Consider the following 19547-nt stretch of genomic DNA (forward strand, 5'->3'; position numbering starts at 1 on the left):
GAACTGCCCCAGCGGATGTGTGGAAATTCGCAGACCCAGGGCTCCCGCCAATGGGCCTCGAGCTACTGACTTCCAAATTAACTGTTTGCTCAATAAACAAACTTCTAATTTAAAAGTAGGGTGGGAGCTGGAAGCCATTTTCATGAGAGCGTTTGGAAAGTCAGTCAGTAAAGACCAAGCTAATGTTTAGGGGAACTAATTCAAGCATTTAAAATGGCAATTTTTGCCTCTAACAAATGCAGAATTTTAACGGGAAGAATTAATCTGACTCAGAGTAAGGAAGGGTGAAGGTTGAGAAGTGGTGCCCTCATGCCAACTCTGTAATGAAGTGCAATTTCCTTTTAAGCCTATCTCGCTTTCAGATGTAAGAATCTTGCTGAAAAAGCACTAATTTTAAGGAACTACAATTCCAAAGCTTGCAAAAACACTGGCTGTAAATATTTCAATCTCAGATTTTCTTTTAATATTTACTGTAACGAATAGGTCAGATTTCCAGCACTAAACCACGACATTTAATTAATAATGCTGCTGCACAATTTTGCCAGCAAAAACTTTTCATAAGTGCCTTTCTTAATTACATGGGTTAAGTGACCTTGCCTTACAGAGTTATATAGCACTTCGACTCAAATGTTCTAGATTTCAGATTCAATAAGATTCAAGATACAAGTGCAAATTTTGGTTGTCATATCATTTACAGTTCAGAATCAGATATACTATCACCAGCATATGTGGTGAAATTTGTTGCTTTGCAGCAGTAGCACAATGCAAAACATAATAATGAAAACTATAAATTCCAACAAGTATAGATTTAAAAATAAGTTAAACAAGCAGTGCAAAAAGAGAGGGAAAAGCTAGTGAGGTAGTGTTCATGGGTACATTGTCCATTCAGAAATCTGATGAAGAGGAAGAAACTATTCCTGAATCATTGAGTGTGTCTTCAGGCTCCTTTGTCTCCTCCTTGATGGTACAGTAGCAATAAGAAGAGGTCATGTCCTGGTAATGCAGGTCCTTAAAGTTCAATGTAAATTTATTATCGAAGTGTATATATGTAACCAATATATAAAATCCAGTCGAAGCACATGCATGAAATCCAATGGCCAGAATAGAATTAATGAAAGACCACACCCGACAGGGCAACCAGTGTGCAAAAGATGACAAACTATGCAAATAAGAAGAAAGAAAGAGATAGATAAAGAGAATTTCCGTTTGCAGGGGAAGGATTTGGGGGCCAAAGTCCCTGATCTATTCAACGGTTTTTATGTGGGGGAGAGATTTGGGAGGGGTTCGATGTGCCTGATCAGCTTTGTTCATTTATTTTGTATGGGAGGAGGAATCTGGGGGTCAATGTGCCTTAATCGTTTTTGTTCTTTTTTTCTGCGGGGGAAGGATTTGGGGGCCGATGTGCCTGATCTATTCAACTGTTTCTATATGGGGTAGAGATTTGGGAGGGGTTCAACGTGCCTGATCAGATTTGTTCATTTATTTTGTACAGGAAGAGGAATCTGGGGGTCAATGTGCCTTGATCGTTTTTGCTCGGTTTTATGCAGGAGGACAGATTGGGGGTTGATGTTCCTGATCTGCTTTTGTGAGTTTTTTTTTGGCAGGGAGGTGGGATTGGGGGTTGATCATTGTGTTGCCTTTCTTTTCTTTCTTGCTCTCATGGCTACCCGGAGAATAGAATTTCAGAGTTGTGTATTTTGATAATAAAATAAACCTTTGAACCTTCAAAGAGATAGGTAGATAAATAAACAATAAATATTGAGAACATGAGATGAAGAGTCCTTGAAAGTGAGTCCATAAGTTGTGGGAACAGTTCAGTGAGGGACATGTGAAGTTACCCCTTTGGTTCCAAAGCCTGATGGTTGACTGTTCCTGACCTCAGAGTGAGTTCCAAGGCTATTGCATCTTCTTCCTGATTGCAGCAGTGAAAAGAGAACATAACTTGGGTGGAGGGGTTCCCTGATGAAGGATGCTGTTTCCAGTAAAAATGCTCCATGTAGATGTGCTCAATGGTGGGGAGGACTTAGTCTACACCATATCCATTATTTTTTGTAGGATTTTCCATTCAAGGGCATTGGTGTACTGCATTAAGTCAATTTAAAAGTGAATTGCTTAAAGGGAAATTCCATGCTGCAGGTTATGGTGAGAGTAATTCAAAAGAGATAAATTTAGAAGTATTGCACGTAGTCTGCAGAACATCACCATGGTTCACCGGCACCATTGCGGAATCAAGGTTCTTAATTCTGCCTTTTTGTGGCATCGCCTTTTGAAGGTGTCCTGGATGCTGGGGAGGCTCGTGATAGAGCTCACTGAGTTTACAGCTTTTTGCAGCTTTTTCCAATCCTGTACACTGGTCACTCCATACCAGACATTGATGCAAAATGTACTTTGGACAGCATTCTAACATCTATAGAAATCTGAGAGTTTTCTCAAATTCCTAATGAAATTCTTTGTATTTGCATCAATATGTTCGGCCCACGATAGATCTTCAGAGGTCAGAGAAGAAAAGCCAGACTGTTTCAAGCTGACAGGAAGGCCACAATAACTGAAATAACCACACATTACAACAGTGGTGTGCAGAACAGCATCTCTGAATGCACAATATGTTGAACCTTGAAGAGGATGAGTTACAGTATCAGAAGGCCGCAAGCATACACTCAACAGCCTCCTTATTAGGTACAGAAGTCAAGTCTATTGTCATTTAACTATATATGTACAGAACATATATAACCATATAACATATATAGAAACAAGATGTTTCTTCAAACCAGGGTGTCAAGCAAAGTAGTACACATTACAGACACAGCACATGATAACTTACGAAGGTAAGGAAAATCTACAGATGAATCACACATAAATAACAAACTGAAGTGGATTAATATTAAATATTGTCAGGTACAGAACAGATTAACCAGTGATGCTTTGAATACGATGCGGCAAGGAGTTCAGAAGTCTAATGGCCTGAGGTAAGAAACTGTTCCTCACTCTAACCATTCTTGTTTTTATGCATCATAGTCTCCTGTGTGATGGTAGAAAGTCAGAGGATGCTGGATGGATGGGTGGGTGGGATCCTTGATAATACTAAATGTTCCTGATAACTGACCCAAAGAATGGTAAGGAGACCCCTATGATCCTCTCAGCTGTTCTCACAGTCCTCTGTAGGGACTTCAGGTACGAAGCTTGACTGCTCCCATACCAGATGGAGATGCAACTGGTCAGGACGCTTTCAATGGTGCTCCTGTAAAATGCAGTTAAGAAGAGGGGTGGGGGCCTTGCTTGCTTCAACTGTCTTAGGAAGTTGAGGCACTGCTGTGCCTTCTAGTTCAGGGAGATAATATTAAGGAACCAGGTGAGGTCATCCATGATGTGATCTCCCAAGAACTTGGTGCACTTAACTCTCTCTATGGAACAGGTATGTATTCGCAGAGGGGGATGGTTTGTCTGAACATTCCTGAAGTCCACAATGATTTCCTTTGTCTTCACATTCAGGCTTAGGTTGTTCTTCTCACACCAATCTACTGGTTGCTCCACTTCCTCTCTATATTCCATCTCGTCAGCATTCTTGAAAAGGCCAACGACTGTTGTGTCATCTGCAAACTTGAGGTTGGTCCTGTGAAACAGTTATAGTCGCGGGCTGAGCACACAGCCTAGGGGAGCATCAGTGCTCAGCGTAATGGGACGAGAAACGTTGCTGCCCACACGGACTGATTGCGGCGTTACTGTTAAGAAGTCCCGTATTCAATTGCGGAGAGAGGTGTTGAGACCCAGCGAGGGCAGTTTCCTCACCGGTTTCTAGGGTAAGATGGTGTTGATCGCTGAACTGAAGTCTATAAACAGTAGTCTGGCGTATAAGACTCGGTTTTCCAGGTGGGATGGGAGAAAGTGGAGGGCAGAGGCTATTGCACAGTTCCTGGATCGATTTGAGTGATAAGCGAACTGGAAAGAAATATTCTGGTCACTGACACACAAGTACCAGAAGGGACCAAAAAAAAGTGGCCACTGGGTGTAAAACATGCCTTAAGCACAAGACGGGAAGAATTATAAAGGTGTTATGAAGAAATGTTAAAGCTAAAGGCATATTAGTAAAACATTCTAGTTCCATTTTCTATTGGGATCCAACTGATCAAACCAGAATAACCAAAAAAAAAAATGAAGTGTTGCAAATATATAGAGCATCTTCCACGAATTAGTAGATCATTTCGGAAGTTCCCTCCTTTACAGCAAAACACCAGTACATTCTAACTCAATCACAAAGGCTATTCTGGTCTATTACAAGAATTCAATCTTTCCTAAAAGGTTCTGCAAAGCAATTGCTCATCTGGAATTTTGGAAGGTTTCAGACAGATTTTTGCTTTACTGGCATTACTAAAAAGTCAGTCAGGGTAAGATTCTTACACAACAGGAAAAAGAGCTGTGGATCCTGAAAATCTGAAATTAAAGTCAGGAAGTGCTGGAAACAGCCAGTCTGGCAGCAATTATAAAACAGAAGCAGAGTGAGTCCTTCAGAGTGCTCGTCTTTCCATTAGGATTTTGGTGTCTATGTCTTTGAGTGCAGTTTTCATTGTGTTTCTTTTTGTTTTCTGTGAATGCCCACAAGCAAATCAATCTCAGGGTAGTATATGAAGACATATATGTACTTTGATAATAAATTTACTTTGAAGAAATACAACAGAATTAACGAAAACCTACACACAAACAAAGTGTGACAAACAATCAACGTGCAAAAGGACTCAACTCTGCAAATACAATTAATCAAACAATAAATAAGTAAATAAATAATAGTGAGAACAGGAGTTGTAGAGTCCTTCAAAGTGAGTCCATAGGTTGTGCAATCAGTTCAGTGTTGTAATGAGTGAACTTATCCAGGAGTAATAACTGTTTCTGAACCCGGTGGCGTGGGAGCGAAGGCTCCTATACCTCCTTTTCGATGTCAGCAGTGAGAAGAGAAGTGGATGCTGGAGGTCCTTGACGATGGATGCTGTGACCACACTCCTTGTATCAGAATCAGAACCAGGTTAATACCAGTGGCGTGTGTATCCTGTATCTCCTTGATAGTAACAATGAGAAGAAGGCATGACCTGGTGATAGGTTCCTTGTTGATGTATGCCATCTTTTTGAGGACCTCTGCCCCTTTTAAAGGCATTCTGGATGCTGCCCTTCTTTCTGACCCTGTGCAGTGGCCACTCCATGCTAGATGGTGACGCAACCAGTTTGATTGCTGTCCATGGTATGTGTGTAGAAATTTGCAAGTATCTTTATGATATACCAATTCTCCTCAAATGCCTAATGAAATATAGCCTTCCTTGTAATTGCATCAATAGGTTGGGCCCAGGAAAGATCTTCAGAGATTCTGGCACCCAGGAACTTGAAACTGCTCACCCTTTCCACTCTGATCCCTCAATGAGGATTGATTTGTGTTACTTCGACTTCCTATTCCTGAAGTCCACAATCAATTCCTTGGTGTAAATGACGTTGGATGCGAGATTGTTGTTGCAACACCACTCAACCAGTTGATCTGTCTCAGTTCTGTACGCCTCCTCATCACCATCTGATAATCTGCCAACAATGGTTGTCGGCAATCTTGTGGCTAGGCATAGCTGCAGTCTGCCTAGGCAAGGATCTGGGCCTGCAACAATTTGCCCATCACCACAATCTGTCTGCAGTGGGTGCAATCTCAATAACTCTCCGCTCGGCCTTGAATCATCTGGACAATATGTCAAGCTGCTGTTTATTGACTACAACTCAGTGTTCAACACAATCATACCATTAGTTCTAATCGACAAGCTCTAAAACCTGGGCCCCTGTGCCTCCCTCTGCAAATGTCTTCTTCACCAGGAAACGATAGTCTCTGTGGAACGGAAGTAGCATCTCTTCCTCACGGACGATCAACAATGATGCAACTCAAGAATACATGCTTAGCCCACTGCTCTATTCTCTCGTGTAGATGTGCTCAATGGAGGGGAGGGCTTTGCCTGAGATGGACTGGGCTGTATTCACTACTTTTGCCCAGCTTTTCCATTCTTGGGCATTAATGGTTCTATCCCATGCCATGATCCAACTGTCAGGACTTTTGGGTCCACCCCACAGTTGTCCACCAGAAGCTCTTGCAACACACATCAAAGTTGCTGGTGAACGCAGCAGGCCAGGCAGCATCTCTAGGAAGAGGTACAGTCGACAATTCAGTTAGTCCTGACGAAGGGTCTCGGCCCGACACGTCGACTGTACCTCTTCCTAGAGATGCTGCCTGGCCTGCTGCGTTCACCAACAACGTTGACGTGTGTTGCTTGAATTTCCAGCATCTGCAGAATTCCTCGTGTTTGCACCAGAAGCTCTTAGTGGGTGTCTGGTTTCTAAGCATTCTAGCCTTTCTGTGTTACTCGTTTGGGATGGCGTCAATGTGTGTGCGGAACAGCTAGCTGGCGTGTTTATGGATATTTTTAATCTCTTCCTTTTCTGGTGTGTAGTGCCCTCCTGTTTCAAATTGTCCATCATTGTCCCTGTACCTAAGAAAATCAAGCTTCCGTGCCTGAATAATTGGCACCCTCTCACCTCAACAATAAGCAAATGCTTTGAGAGGCTGGTCAAGGACTACATCTGCAGCTTGCTACCACCCACACTGGACCCCCTACAATTCGCCTACTGAAGGAACCAGTCTACTGATGATGCCATAGCGACAGCACTACACACCATCCTCACTCACCTAGAGAAGAGGAATGCCAACGTTAGAATGCTGTTTCTGGACTACAGTTCAGCATTCAACACCATAATTCAATCCAGACTTGAGAGGAAGCTCAGAGACCTCAGCCTGCACCCTGCCTTGTGCAGCTGGATCCTGGACTTCCTATCAGATAGCCAACAGGTGGTAAGGATGGGCTTCCTGACCTCTGCCCCTCTGACCCTCAACACAGGTGCCCCCCAGGGTTGTGTCCCAAGTCCCCTTCTCTACTCCCGTTACACCCATGACTGTGCTGCCACAGACAGCTCCAATCTTCTGATCAAGTTTGCAGATGACATGACTCTGATGGGCCTTATTTCTAGTGGTAATGAGACAGCCTACAGAGGAGAGGTTGACACCCTGACAAAGTGGTGCCAGGATAACAACCTGTCCCTCAATGTCCAAAAAACAAAAGAGCTGATTGTGGATTGCAGGAGGAATGGAAAAAGGCTCACCCCAATCAACATCAATGGGTCAGCAGTTGAAAGGGCGAGTAGTTTCAAGTTCCTCGGTACACTCATGACCGATGATCTCACCCGGACTGTACACACTGGCTGTGTGACAAAAAACGCACAACAGCACCTCCTCTATCTCAGGCAACTGAAGAAGTTCAGCATGAGCCCCCAAATCCTCAAGACCTTCTACAGGGGCACCATTGAGAGCACCCTGACTGGCTGCATCACCACCTGGTATGGGAACTGCACCAACCTTGATTGCTGGGCACTGCAGAAAGTGGTACGGACAGCCCAGCGCATCTGTGGATGTGAACTCCCCTCCACTGGGGACATTTATAGCAGCAGGTGCAGAAAGAAGGCCTGGGAGATCATTAGAAAAACCAATCACCCCAATCATAAACAGTTTCAGCTGCTTCTGCCTGCAAACGGTACCACAGCATTAAAGCCAGCACCAACAGGCTACAGGACAGATTCTTTCTACAAGTCACTAAACTTATAAATTCACATGTTTGCACATTGTGACACCTCATATCGAAATATTTTTACTCCCTTATGTTGTGGGACGGATGTAAGATTTAAAGAAATTCATTTTTATTTTGTATAATAATTGACCACGCCCGTGAATACTTGTTTTGAGTACTTAAGCTGTGTGAAATGGACTGAGTCTTTGCTCAGTCTTTGATCCAACACTTGATAGTCTTATAACTCCGCTGCAGTATTCCCTTCGGGTGTTTTTTTTTGTTCTTGCCTTGCTATTTTTGCACTTTGCATTTTGGACTTGTTTTACTTTAGAACTGTGTATTCAGTCTGGTGTGTTCTTTTTTGGAATTGCTTGTCTGCTCCTTTTGGACTCCTGTTTTTGTTATATTGAACCACAGCCTGTGTTTCTGATTTGGATTATTGCCTTTGTTTTGGACCTGTGCTGGAAAGGCAAAATATCCAATAAAGTACCTGTCTAAACATTCATCTGCACCTTGGATCATTTCTCAGTCGGTCCCTTCCGAACAGTGGTAGAGTTCCGGACTGCCACACTAGAGACCTGGGTTCACGTCCAGACAAGCCTAACAACAACCAGTCAGGATAGCACAAGTAGAAAACTATGGAGGAGCAGAATTAGGCTATATGGCCCTCAAGTTTGCTCTGCCATTTCAGCATAGCTGATTCACTTCCCTCTCATCCCCAGTCTTCTGCCTTTTCCAGCACCCCTTACTGATCAAAAATCCATCAACTTCTGCCTTCCATAGACCTCATCACTCTCTGACTAAAGAAATTCCTCCTCATCTCTGTCTATATGGCTATCTCTCAATGTCCTCTGGTCTTAGACTCCCCAACCACAGGAAACATCCTCTCCACATCCACTCTATCAAGACCTTTAACATTCAATAGGTTTCAATAAGATATCAACTCATTCTTCTGAATTTCAGTGAATACAGGCCCATAGCCATCAAACACTTCTCATCTAATAAGCTTTTCATTCCTGCAATCATTTTCATAAACTTCCTTTGAACTCTTTCTAATATCAGGACATCTATTCTTAGATAAGGGGCTCTAAACTACTCACAATACTCCATGTGGGGCCTCACTAGTACTTTATACAGCCTCAGTATTACTCTCTTGTTTTGATTTTGCAGTCCTTCCGAAATGAATACTAACATTGCATTTGCCTCCCTCGCCACCCACTCAATCTGAAAATGAACCTTTAGGGAATCCTGCACAAGGACTTCCAAGTCCCTTTGCACTGTGATCTATAGAAGTTTGACAAGGTTTGAAAAGGGAAAGTGAGAGGACAGCATTTGAAGAAATGAGAGAAATTTGCCTCAGTTGACCTTTGTTTCGTACCTCACATTTAATTTGTTTAGCTCACCGCATCCCTTAGAACTTCAGAAGTTATTGTGTTTCTCTAGTCTGGGTTTACACTGATAGTGGGCAAATGAAAATGCAAATTACTTTTGCTAATCAAATTCCCCTTGCATATGTTCAAATCACGAACAAATAAAAGTTCAAAGCAAATGTATTATTATATTTGCTTTGAACTTTGAAGCAACACAGAACGTCATAGGAAGTCATTCCTGCCTGTGGCCATCAAACTTTACAACTCCTCCCTTGGAGGGTCAGACACCCTGAGCCAATAGGCTGGTCCTGGGCTTATTTCCTGGCATAATTTACATAATATTATTTAATTATTTATGGTTTTATATTGTTATATTTATACTCTATTCTTGGTTGGTGCAACTGTAATGAAACCCAATTTCCCTCGGGATCAATAAAATATGACTATGACTATATGGTGACATAGGATATGTCACCATATACTATCCCAAGATTCTTTTTCTTCTGGGCATACCCTATAGATCTATTAACCATAATAAACTCAGTGAAGGATTGCACCAACGAGGTGGCCAAGCAATGTGCAAAATGCAAAAAACTGAAAATAGAAAAAGAAAGAAGTATTAATAATGATAAATAAATAAGCAGTAAGTATCGAGAACATGAAGTGAAGAGTCCTTGGTTGTGGGAACAGTTCAAGTGAAGCTGAGTGAAGTTAACCGCTTTGGTTCAAGAGCAAAATGGTTGAAGGGTAGTAACTGTTCCTGAACCTGGTGGTGAGAGCCCTGAGGCTCCTGTACCTCTTTTCTGATGGTGAGAGCAAGTAGAGACCTGTATGGTGGGGGTCCCTGATGACTTACGAATCAGACTGAATCATCTGAAATGTAATTCACATTCTGGGAACGGTTGAAGATTTTCCAAATGGTAACTACACACTTCATAGAAAAGCTTTCTTTCTTTTCTTGGCTCACGTCCCAGTTTCTAAGTTGTTTGGCTTTCAAATATGTATTCATTTGTAATCATTTTTTTGACTACTGTTCTCCCATCCACCCCAAGTTTTTCCTCAAGCTCTTAGTACCTCTATTATAAATACCATTTAATCTTTGGCTTGGACTCTATCTTAGTATTCACATCTTCCTATCATGCTCTGACACATATCATATATTCTTCACCATTTAGCGTAGTGGTTAGCACAATGCTTTACAGTACAGGTGACCAGGGTTAAATTTCTGCCACTGCCTGCGAGTAGTTTAAACGTTCTCCCTGTGACTGTGGGTTTCCTCCGGGTGCTCTGGTTTTCTCTCACAGTCCAAAGACATAGGATTGCTGGGCGGCACGACTCGAAGGGCCAGAATGGCTTATTCCACGCTATATCTCAAATTTTAAAATTGCCTGTCTCCCACTGCAAACTTACTTTTCCAGAAGTCTGTCATCTACAAAGACTTGCTCATGTTGTCAGTGAACTACATTAGCTTCCATTGTTTCAATGCCATAAATTTAGATCTCCTCTCGTATTTAAATCCATCCTTCCCTATCCAAGTCTTTACCACAAGTCACTGAAGAAATTTAAAATTATTCAGACCTTATGAATAAAACATCAAATTAATTCAAAACACAAAAGTAGTTTGTGAGACCACATACATAAAGTCAACCATCAAGAAATGGAAAGAATAGCTGTATATCTGCCTAGAGCAGGCTGTCCTCAAAAACAGAGTGACTGTGCAAGAAGGGGACTAGTGAGGGAAGTCACCAAGTGACCGATGACAACTCTGGAGCAGTTACAAACTTCAGTGGCAAAAAAGGCAGAGAACAACTGCTGCCTGGGTGCTTCACCTGTCACAGACTTATAGGAGAGTGGCAAAGAGAAAACCACTGTTGTAAAAAAAATCTCACATGAAATCTCAGCTAGAGTTTGCCAGAAGGCATATGGGAGACTCTGAAATCAGCTGGAAGGAGGTTCTATGGTCTGATAAAACTGAAATTGAGATTTTGGCCATCTGACTAAACACTATGTTTGGTGTAAGCCAAACACAGCAATATCATCACCCACACACACCATCCCTACCGTGAAAAGGAGAAAATGTGCAGATGCTGGAAATCCAAGCAACACACTCAAAATGCAGGAGGAACTCAGCAGGCCAGGCAGCATCTATGGAAAGAGTACAGTCGATGTTTCAAACTGAGACCCTTCAGCCAGACTGGAGAAAAAAAAAAGATGAGGATCCATGGCCTCCTCTACTGTTGCAATGAGGCCACACTCAGGTTGGAGGAACAATACTTATATTCCATCTGGGTAGTCTCCAACCTGATGGCATGAACATTGATTTCTCAAAATTCTGGTAATGCCTTCTCCCCATCCCCTTTCTCATCTTATCTCCTTGCTTGCCCATCACCTCCCTCTGGTACCCATCTCCCTTTTCTTCCTACCATGGCCTTCTGTTCTGTCCTATTGGACTCCATCTTCTCCAGCCCTGTATCTCTTTTTGGCCCGAAATGTTGACTGTACTTTTTTCCATAGATGCTGCCTGGTCTGCTGAGTTCCTCCAGAATTTCTTGTGTGATCCCTACCATGAAGCATGCTGATGGGTGCATCATGCTGTGAGGATGCTTCACTGCAGCAGGCCCCAGAAGGCTTGTGAAGGTAGAAAGTAAAATGAATGCAGCAAAATACAGGGAGTCCGCAAGATGCAGTCTGCAAGAGAACTGCGACTTGGGAGATTGTTTTCCATCAAGACAATGACTCCAAGCATACAGCCAAAACTACACAGGAATGGCTTAAAAACAACAAAGTTAATGCCCTGGAGAGGCCAAGTCAGCAGGGGTGAATACTTTTTAAGAGACACTGTATTGCTTGATATTTAGCCTCAGGATCCCAACTGAAATCAGTAAATTGCTTATTCTTAACCTGGCAAAATGTCTGAATAGTGATTCAGTGAATAAGGCCCCACTGTTGTAAAATTTTTGTTAAGTATTATTAAGGCTTCTTTCCATTTGAATTCCAATACTGTCCTAAGGCACTGACCCAGCAGTGTTCCTGTTGGGTAGCATAACAGGGCTTGAGGGACATTTAACATATTTCTACTTTCTCTTTTTTGTGACATCCCAATTGCAAAATAGATTCAAAGCACATTGATACCAGTAGCCTTGAATCTACAAGCAATGCAGAACCAGGTTTGCACCCTCTGACCAGAAAAGTACTGAAGGACACTTAACCTTAATTCTAAGCTATCAACGGCTCAGTAAGTTTGGCTAATTATGGTATTGTTGTGACTGTTACTGGCATGTGGAAATTTGGACTTACGCTCCAGAGACACAAGAGCTTTTCATAGTGTTGTAGAATCATTTTGTCAGGGCTTGAACCATTATCATTGGTAAGTCAAATTCAACTCAACAAAATAAAAATGAATTTCTTAAATTGTCTTTTAAAATGGATTTCCAGCATCTGCAGTCTCTCTTGTGTCTCCAACCAACAGGAATGAGGGTGCAGAAGAGGTTTACCAGGATTCTGCCTGGATTAGAGAGCATGAGGAAAGTTTGAGCAAGTTAGGGCTTTTCTTAGAGTGAAGGAGGATGAGAGGTGTCTTGATAGAGGTGTACAAGACAGTAAGAGGTATAGATCAAGTATACAACTAGAGTCTTGGGGAAGTACAACACAGAAACAGGAGCTTCGGCCCATCTAGTCCATGCTGAACCATTTAAACTGCCTAGTCCCATCAGCTCCACCCAGACCATATGCCTCCATACCCCACCATCCATGTACCTGTCCAAACTTCTCTTAAACGTTCAAATCAAGCTCACATGCACCACTTGCACCAGCAACTCGTTCCACACTATCATGACCCTCTAAGTGAAGTTTACCCTCATGCTGAAGAGCTTTTACCCCCCCGGGTGGAAATGGCTAGTATGGGAGGAGATCATTTTAAATTGATTCCAATAATATATAATGCCAGAGGTAGGGTTTTTACAAAGTGAGTAGTGATAGCATAGGACATCCTGCCAGGGGTGGTGGCAGAGACAGATACATTAGGGACTTTAAAAAACTTTTAGATAAGCACATGGATGGAAGAAAAATGGAGGACTATGTGGGAAGGCAGGAGGAGATTGATTGCGGTGTAGGTTAAAATGTTCAGAGCAACTTCATGGGCCAAAGAGCTTGTTACTGTGCTGTACTGTTCATTTAAAAATGGCACATGAATGTCTTGCAGGGATGGATATCTACCATCTTTACCCATCCTGGTATATATTTGACCGGGCACTTGTTCCCTGAGTCTTTGTCTCCAAACTGAAATGCACTGGACCAGGGCAAGAAGCAAAAAAGAAAACAGCTCAAACATTCTGTGAATGAACAAGCAACTAGAGACAGGGTTGGGCTTCCCTGTATTGTATTCTTGGTGTTAATGGGTACAAGATTGTGGATACTCTTCCACTATGCCAATGACAAGAAGAAGTATTTGTATATGATTGCACTCCATTTGTCAGCTGGCACTGAGAGAGCATAGGAGCAGAGTTAGACCTTCTGGTGTTGCTCAGGAAAGTTGTCTTGTTACCAAACTCTTCTCCTTATACCTGCTCCCCTTAGGAGACATAATCTGACAGCATAAACTTGATGTCCACAGTTATGCAGATAACACAATTGCATATCTAGCTTGAGTCTGATGATGATAATAATAATACCAGACATCCCACCTCTCCTAGAAGTTCCGGGAGTCTCCCGCATATTGATAGTGGCTCCCAGAGGGGAGAGGGGAGAGCATCCTGATTGGTCTCTCTTTGTGCTAAGAAGACCTATCAGTTTTCTCTGTGGGCAGGTTTTACAGTCGACCTCTCTCTCTCTTTCATTGTCCATCAGTTCAGTTTAGTGTCCTACAGCGCCATGGCAGAGTGTTCCAAAAAAAATATAAAACGTACGTCACCCCAGACTACACTAAAGTGTACCCCTGCCCAATAGAGGTCAAAAATAATGACAGTGTTGCTCACTGCACTGTTTGCAACAGTGACTTTTCTATTGCCCATGCTGGGTTAAATGACTGTAAAAGACATGTTGAGGTGAGTCCTAGATTATGTCTCAACTAACCTTGAAGGACTGATGCCAAACTACAAAAGTTTGCCAGTTGATGAGTTCTGGGGGAAGCTGTCCAAAGTAAAATCTGTGAGCACAGGGCAGTTGAGATTCAAAGAGCTCTTCCAGTTGATGAAGCTGCTTTTGGTGCCGCCAAATTCTAATTGTGATGTAGAAAGGGCATTCAGCATGGTGTGTCACATTAAGACGGAATTTAGAAGTCAGCTGTCTCAGAAAACACTTGTGAATCTGATGTCTTGCAAAATTAACAAATTCATTGACACAGACTGCTATGAGGTTGAGACCTCCCTGAAATGAGTGTTTGCAGGGTGCGATGTCTGTAATACTTTCTCTCCTTCTGGCTTGGCAACAATAAACAAGTGGATGAACAACAATTTCCAAGAACTAAATGAAGATGAAAATGGAATGATTTTGGCCGGGCCCCATAGCCAAAAGAAATAAAGTTCTTAAGAAACATGCAATCTTGGCTCCCCTTGTAAAAATCAGGGTGTAACCCCTGATTTGGATTTGAAGTTTAACTCCCACGTGAAGAAATGACCAGAGAGCATGTCGACACTTAAGAAGCATCGCAAATATGCACTCGTGTCAGTCACGTGATGATGCTACAAAACTAACGTATGCTTTTATATGGAATAGACTAGATTCCAGCAATACACTTTTTACTGGCCTTCCAAAGCAATCTATTGACAAACTCAACTCATTTAGAACCCCGCTGATGGATTTTAATTAAAACCAGGATGAGAGCCTAGTTACTCTGCCATTGGCTTCCTGTAACTTCGCAACGAGTCCCTGGAGCGAAAGAGAGCTTTGACCAGCGGCCAATCCAGACATCAGAAGTCTAAGAGAAGGGGACTACAGTCAGCTCCACTGCCCGAGCACAAGGCAGCAGCGAGTCGGGTCAGTGAAAAAGAGCTTTGACCAGCGCCCATTCGACGTTTGGGATTGATTAGCAAGAGCAAATTAAAGCAAACACAAGCACAGCGGCTGTCGTCTGAGTAGTGATCTTGAGGCTTTAGCTCTTCGAGGTTTCAGCCAGAGACTTCATCCAGAGAAGGCAAAAAAAAAAGAAAAGCTCGAGGTTAAGTCAGCTAGAATAGTAGAGATGCCAGGTAGGATAGTGAAATGCTCCTCTTGCGGGATGTGGGAAGGAAGGGAAACCTCCAGTATCCCTGACAACTACGACTGTAAGAAGCGCTTCCAGCTCCAGCTTCTAACAAATCTGCATCAAGGAGTTGGAGCTGGAACTGGATGAAAATTGGATCATTCGGGAAGCTTGAGCGGGTGATAGGACATAGAGAGGTAGTTACGCCTGAGGTGCAGGACTCGGTAAGGAGGATAAGGGGCCAGTGCAGACTACCCCTGCGGCCATCCCCCTCAACAACAGGCTTTAGATACTGTCGGGGTTCGGGGGTGGGGGGCGGGAAGATGACCTAAAAGAGGAAAGTCACATTGGTCGGGTCTCGGGCACCGAGTCTGCCTCTGGGAATCAGAAGGGAATGGGGGAGGAGGGGCATGCTATAGTGATAGGGGAATCGTTAGTTAGGGGAACGGACAGGAGGTTCTGTGAGCGAGAACGAGATTCCCAGGAGGTATGTTGCCTCCCGGATATATATCTCGGATCGAGTCCTCAGCATTCTTAAGTGGGAGGGTGAACAGCCAGAAGTTGTGGTCCATGTAGGTATCAATGGGTGGTACGAGTGACGAGGTTCTGCGTACGGAATTGGGTGCTAAATTAATGGGCAGGACCTCCTGGAGTGTGCTGTCTGGATTGCTACCCATGCCACGTGCTAGTGAGGACGGAACTAGGAAGATTATACAGTTCAATACGTGCCAAGGATTGGTGTAGAAGGAAGAGCGTAAGATTGTTGGATCATTGATCTCTCTTCCAGGGAAGGTGGGGACTGTATAGGAGGATCGGTTTGCATTTGAACTGGACAGGGACTACTATCCCCAGTGGGAAGGTTTGTTAATACTGCACGGTGGGGTTTAAACTAGAGTTGCCGGGCGATGGGATCTAGAGTGCCAGAGCAGTTAGTTGAAAAGTTGTCTTAACGATCACGTGTTTGTTTCTTTAAAACAAATACCTTTAGTTATTTGAATTGAAATAACCGATGAAAAAGCTTGAGTTGTAAGATGGAATCGAACCTTACCTTCCTTTCTTGAGATTGTCTCCAAGTACAAGGCAGATGCTGCTTCGTCGGCACCGACTTACTCTGTCGCTTAGTGTGTTCTGCTTTTGCGGCTCAGTGTGTGAAGACTGCTAATATATTGGAAAGTCCCTCTCTGCTCTTCTGTTGTGGTCACTGCTCCAATAAACAAAACTTCCTGATCATCTGATATGCCTTAATCTGTGAAGCCAAGGTCCTTGGACGCAGCGAAACAGAACACGAGCCAGTTTTGGTTCGACTTTTTTCTAGCTCGATTTAGTCCCTTCCTTTTAAAATCACAAAAGCACAAGTTTAAATCGGATTGAAATCCCATTCGCATGGACTCCTTGGGCAGCAACCTTCCAAGACCACGCCCCCTACTGGCTAGAAGGGCAAGGACAGCAAAAGTACGGGCAGTACCACCCCCTCGAATTTGCCCTCCAAGCCACACAGCATCCTGACTTACGGGAAAAATATTGCTTTTCCTTCACCTTTGCTGGGTCAAAACCCCGGAATTCTCTCCCAATCAGCACTTTTTAAAAAATGTTTGCAGCTGTTCCGGAAGGCATCTCACCACAATTCACCAAGGGCACTTAGGGATGGGCTGCCCAAAGCCTTGAATAAAAATACATAATAGGCAATAGGACTATCAAGACAGACACCTTGTCGAAGTACTGAGAGAGTCTTGCCAAAAGATATCGGCATTGTCCTTGAAGTGTGCTGGTAAACCAGGGCTCCTGTGTCCTCTCAGGAATTATTCAGAAAAGTAATAACTAAATGCAGAGTGTGCAATGATATTACAGAGCGTGCAGTGCAGGCAGCCAACGTACAAGCGTATGATAAAGTAGATGGTAAAATCGAGTCCATTTTGTCATGCAATAGATTGATTAGATTTCTAACAGCAAAGTAGAAGCTGTTCATGAGCCTGGTAATGTGCATTTTCAGGATTTTGATAGTCAAGTTTAAGGTGAGCCAACAGCTTCTCAGGGACAATGCCCATGCACTGAAGATGTATAAAATTTCACTGCAAAGTTAAGCATGAATTTCCATCACATCCCTATGTCTGTTTTATACTCGTTAATTCTATAATGGTTTCTGATTAGTGCAAAAAAAATCAGGTCAATGTAAAAATTACAACATAAAATCTTTTTGTCATTTTTTTTAACATTGCAGGCAAACTTGCTGAACTGAGTAGATGCAAGAGGGGCCATGTACAGGAAATGGTAGTGAGAAATGAACTGCGGGAGGAACTCAGCAGCTTGGGTAGACATTGTGGGGGGGGGGGGAGCGAGACAAAGGAACTGTCAGCATACCAGGTTGATACTCTGGAGTAGGACTGAATGCAGAGAGGGAAGGGGGCAGGGGTAATGGGGGGATTTCCAGGAATCGTGGCTCCACAGGGACTGGACTTGATTGTTGAAATTAATTTGAAACTGTTAATATGTATGTAATCGCAGAATCAGGTTTAACATCACTGGCATATGCCGTTAAATTTGTTATTTTGCAGCAGCAATATATTGCAGTACATAATTAAAAACTAAAAATTACAATATGAAAAACATCTTTTACTTTTAATTTTATAATTTAAGTATATAAATATCTATACATATTAAATAATAAATGCAAAACTAGAGCAAAGAAAGAAAAAAAAGTGAGGCACATCGTCCATTCAGAAATTTGATGGTGGAAGAGAAGAAGCTGCTCTTGAAGCATTGAGTATGTGTCTTCAGGCTCCTGTATCTCATCCCTGATGATAGCAATGAGAGGAGGGCATGTCGTGTGTGACAGGTTCCTTAAAGCTGGACACCACCTTTTTGAATACTGTATTTTGTTTTGCTGTAATATTGTAGTCATTGAATCAAATTTGCACATATTAAAATAAGAGGGAAATGGAGTCGATATAGAGGTGAGGGGTTGCTGAGACACGGGCTGGTAGGTCATAGGTGGAAAGCTGAGGGATGATAGGTAGGTGGAGCCAAGTGTTTGGTAGGGTGTGTGGGATGGGTGTGAGAGAGGGAGGGGGTGGGGTGGTGTTGGAAGACACAGGCAGATGAATGATACGTGAAAATAGTCAAGGAAAAAGAAGAGTCAAATGGAGACCTGCAGGGGTGGATGAAAGTAGGGTAAAGGTGGAGACATCTGCTTGCAGCATGTTAAGAGAAAACACAAAAGAAGCCATTGCTGGAAATTTGATATAGAACCATAGAACCATAGAAAACTACAGCACAGAAACAGGCCTTTTGGCCCTTCTTGGCTGTGCAGAACCATTTTCTGCCTAGTCCCACTGACCTGCACACGGACCATATCCCTCCATACACCTCCCATCCATGTATCTGTCCAATTTATTCTTAAATGTTAAAAAAGAACCCGCATTTACCACCTCGTCTGGCAGCTCATTCCATACTCCCACCACTCTCTGTGTGAAGAAGCACCTCACTAATGTTCCCTTTAAACTTTTTCCCCCTCACCCTAAACCCATGTCCTCTGGTTTTTTTCTCCCCTTGCCTCAGTGGAAAAAGCCTGCTTGCATTCACTCTATCTATACCCTTCATAATTTTATATACCTCTATCAAATCTCCCCTCATTCTTCTACGCTCCAGGGAATAAAGTCCTAACCTATTCAACCTTTCTCTGTAACTGAGTTCCTCAAGTTCCTCAACATCCTTGTAAACCTTCTCTGCACTCTTTCAACCTTATTTATATCCTTCCTGTAATTTGGTGACCAAAACTGAACACAATACTCCAGATTCGGCCTCACAAATGCCTTGTACAACCTCATCATAACATTCCAGCTCTTATACTCAATACTTTGATTAATAAAGGCCAATGTACCAAAAGCTCTCTTTACGACCCTATCTACTTGTGACGCCACTTTTAGGGAATTTTGTATCTGTATTCCCAGATCCCTCTGTTCTACTGCGCTCCTCAGTGCCTTACCATTAACCCTGTATGTTCTTCCTTGGTTTGTCCTTCCAACGTGCAATACCTCACACTTGTCTGTATTAAACTCCATCTGCCATTTTTCAGCCCATTTTTCCAGCTGGTCCAAGTCCCTCTGCAGGGTCTGAAAACCTTCCTCACTGTCTACTACACCTTCAATCTTTGTATCATCAGCAAATTTGCTGATCCAATTTACCACATTAAGGAAAGTGATAACCGCAAGTATCAACAAATAAGAAATGGTAGCATTAAGGACTTTCGCCATACAGGACATGACTGGACAACACAATAGCGTATTGGGTAGCACAACTCTCTACAGTACAGGTGACCCGGGTACAATTCCCGGTGCTGCCCGTAAGGAGTTTGTATCCAATGACTTTGTA

General features: G+C 42.9%; 1 protein-coding gene across 2 annotated transcripts in view; it reads right to left on the minus strand.

The window, feature by feature from the left end:
* LOC134349755 (interleukin-13 receptor subunit alpha-2-like) overlaps window positions 1-16527 on the minus strand; it is a 98685-nt gene extending 82158 nt beyond the window's left edge. For both annotated transcript variants that reach the window (XM_063054571.1, XM_063054570.1), the window contains exon 1: window positions 16228-16527. The gene's annotated coding sequence lies outside the window, so the exon portion shown is untranslated. The remainder of the gene's footprint in view (window positions 1-16227) is intronic.
* Between the last annotated feature and the right edge of the window lie 3020 nt (window positions 16528-19547).

Source organism: Mobula hypostoma, chromosome 7, assembly GCF_963921235.1.
Source record: "Mobula hypostoma chromosome 7, sMobHyp1.1, whole genome shotgun sequence".
In the NCBI taxonomy this organism is placed as follows: Eukaryota; Metazoa; Chordata; class Chondrichthyes; order Myliobatiformes; family Myliobatidae; genus Mobula; species Mobula hypostoma.